Source organism: Saccoglossus kowalevskii, chromosome 3, assembly GCF_978046115.1.
Source record: "Saccoglossus kowalevskii chromosome 3, keSacKowa6.1, whole genome shotgun sequence".
In the NCBI taxonomy this organism is placed as follows: Eukaryota; Metazoa; Hemichordata; class Enteropneusta; family Harrimaniidae; genus Saccoglossus; species Saccoglossus kowalevskii.
The window spans coordinates 41,207,899-41,211,525 of NC_140643.1; positions in this window are offsets into that span (position 1 = coordinate 41,207,899).

Consider the following 3,627-nt stretch of genomic DNA (forward strand, 5'->3'; position numbering starts at 1 on the left):
TATGCCTCGCAATGTGTGATGGGGAATTCCAGTACCTCTTAACTTACTGTAAAGGGGGTAATTATTCACTGGGTTTTAATTTAGCTTATTTCGCTGACTGGAAAATGCGCTAAATTAAAACCCAGTGAATATGTAAAATTTAGCATAGAACACATTATCTAAATGACGAAACCGTGAATTTAAAACACACTGAATATGCCTCAAATGGTAAATCAGTGAAATTTAAACCCAGTGAAAATTAGTCATTTTACAGTACTCATAAAATGTTTCTGTCTAATCAATTTCGAGGGACTTTAAACAAATTAACCATGATTTGCTGTAAGCGTAATTTATGTTTATTAAAAAATGATTAAAATATTACAAACGCTTATTATACTACTATTTGTTGGGCGCATAACCTGTTATTACACTTGTTTACATAGGTTAAGGAGCCCTTCGTCTGCATCACAGACGACGGCGGTACATTTTGTCCGTCTGGGGCTTTGATATTGCTCAGATTACTATACTAGTCTGAGGATATTGTCAATCACGGTCATTTACTCTGTCATTGTCAATACTTCTCAACGCATGACAGTGATTTTTAGAGGTATGAAGACGTTGTCGAGACACTTCAACATTCTAAACCCAGGCGATTGAGTTGATGCCCACCCGAATGACTTTCGAATAATGTCAATCAGCAACCCAAGACTGGGTGGAATTGACGGAAACAAGTCGGTTAAGGTCATCCGTTACTCTTGTTTTTTGTGTTTCCTAGATTTGCGTCACTTCCAGTATACGAGGCCAATGATTTTTTTGAAGTGTTGGCCCTGAATATGCACTGCACCTATACGTCGCGCCCTCTAGTGACAAAGCTATTTTATGAGGTTAATTCACCTGTTTACGCGATGTTTACACGGTGTCACTCATACTAAAATATCCTATAGAAATCCTATTGTACGTATAGTATTTTTTAGGATTCTTATAGCACACCAATGTCCTAAAGGACAACTAATTTTTATAGAACTGTCATATAGAAATTCTAAATCACGTTCTACTGAGCTACATTAAGATATACCGAAGATAGGTTTTCTTGTTATGTACTTAAGCAATAACCCCCCCCCCCCGCTGCCGCCGCCGCCGCCGCCGCCGAAGGCTGGTATACCACGAGATATTGCACAATTTGAGTGCATATATGGAGTGAATTGTGCAATATCAAGTGGCATACCCAAATTGGGGGGGGGGGGTATTGCTATTATATTATACCAGTATAATGACAATTCGACAAAACTAGTAATCTACTAAAAGATCATGATTATGGCCCTTGAACATGAATATTTATAAGAATAGTATGTAGTTGTACACTGAATGCATACACAAATTACATGCGCAACACAGTTCAAATTGAATACAAACTAATTTTTATTCCGCATGAAAAAAAAAATGTATCCGCGGTGGATAGAGCAGCGTAAACACACAAATTAGCATAACAAAATGAAATGATGACCTTTCTGACCTTTTACTGACTGCGTCAATGCGATTTGAAATACATAGTCGTGTACAGTTTGGATCATTAAAACAACGGATTTTCCACGTTTTCATTCCGGTTTTTGTACATTTTGGATTGTAATTTGCCCATTGCAAGTACAGTTTTGTGACTCATCATACTACTTGTAACTGTGGATATTTGATGTTTAGCGGTACTTGGTTCGACCGAAATTTGAGACGCTGCGGGACGTGGTGTATCACGTACGGCGACCGGCATGACAACCTCAGTTCCAACATCTGACCTGAATATCTTTGGTATAACCAAAGTTTTGTGACGGTATGACTGACAAGTTTTGTCATTGTTCTGGGGTAAGTTTGATGGTGTAAGATCGAGATTCTCGCATCATTTTTGTGAAACGTACATGATATGCCTTGTCTCAACTCCGGCTAAAAAAAAAGACTTTTCAACGCCATCGCGCTAATACAGTGGTTGGTGTACACTCGGCACAAATCTGCAGCTTTCGAAATTACCTTCATTATCTCCTGTAATTTATTTACCCATAGTGGAGAATTACAATACCATATATCGTCGTCGAATCCTGCGTTGTCCTGTGTTCTTTGAAACAGATGGCAATTTACCCGGGTGCAATTTCACTGCAATTTTGTCAGCTAGAATTCGAACACCACTACGAGACACCGGTTGTTAGTGGTGGCATACATTTTTGCCTGTGACTCATAGTTTTTTGCATTTTGTTGTCCTCCAATCCCTCAATCTTATTTAATATTTAAAGATCATGATTTCTTTGTTGGAGGTTCGCAATCCATCTCAAAGTCACAACACTGAGAACACAGCGTTCTTGCATTCGTTTAGGCACCTCACATTGTTGAGGGACGGTGGTTTAGGTTTGTGTGGTGAACGACAATGACCCAAAGACTGACTCTCACAGCTTTGATCCCATCATTAACAAAAAGCAATATTATGGTTATATAACTTTTCAGATCTTTTTAATTCAGTATTTTTTTTCAATATTCTTCCAAAATTCAACCACTATATTTCCCTAAAAATCAAATATTACCAGTTTTATGTATTTCCGTATTAAACCTGCAGTCAATTCATGTTCCAGGGCCACTTGGTTTAGCTGTGCATTATCAGCCAATATACCATGAGTTGCATATGCAAATTTTGTGTTTGGACCAATCAAATCAATGGATTAACACCATCAATATACTGGTATAATATAGTGTACAATAAAATAGAATGTAAAATCTTGAAAGCACGTCTTGGAATATACAATATCATTCTCCAAAAGCATTCTTATAGGAATACTAAAAGAATCGAAAGCGTTCTTTTAGGAATAATTCCAGGATAATTCTAAAGTTCATGATTTCAGACACAAAATCTAAACGAATATAAAGGCTAATTACTACTGCTATATTTTTCTATCTGGGAAACTGAAAATTCTACATTAAATTAAACATATATGAAAAGTTTTGAAAATCCTAAATGAATCCTATGATTAACAATTTCCATAATTTCTATCATGCTTCACTGAGGTATAAAAATTGCCATTTTTATGATGAAATTGAACTTCCAATTGATGAAAAATACTAATACAATATTGGGAAATGCACAAATAATTACAATATACAATATAAACACAAAATGTGAATTATTTCAGTGGGTTATATTGCAAATGTTAAGTCACTCACAATGTACAAAAATTTGTATGTGAATAAAATAGAATAGTACTTTGCTGACATCGTATAGAAAATTTTACTGTAAAATCTTTATTAAAAGCTGCACCCAATCTCTGTGAACATTTAAAAACCAAAAATTTATCATTTTTTCATATATGTACGGTTGATGTATGTGTTATTTTCCTGATTCAGAGGTAATTTTACTAAACACTAATATATTATTTTTGACTCCTGTGTGCGAAGCACAAAAGGGAGTCTTTGCAGCTACCCTGTCTGTATGTCTGTATGTATGTATGTATTTTCTCGATATATTTTTACGTTCCGTTTACCTCGCATAGCGAGTTTTTTTTTTAGCCTTTGTAAATATGTATCTATTTTAACTTGAGTAATAAAAAACAGAAATGTATGTATGTATGTATGTCACTTTTTTTGTTCCACCGTTATCTCAAGAACCACTAATCAAAT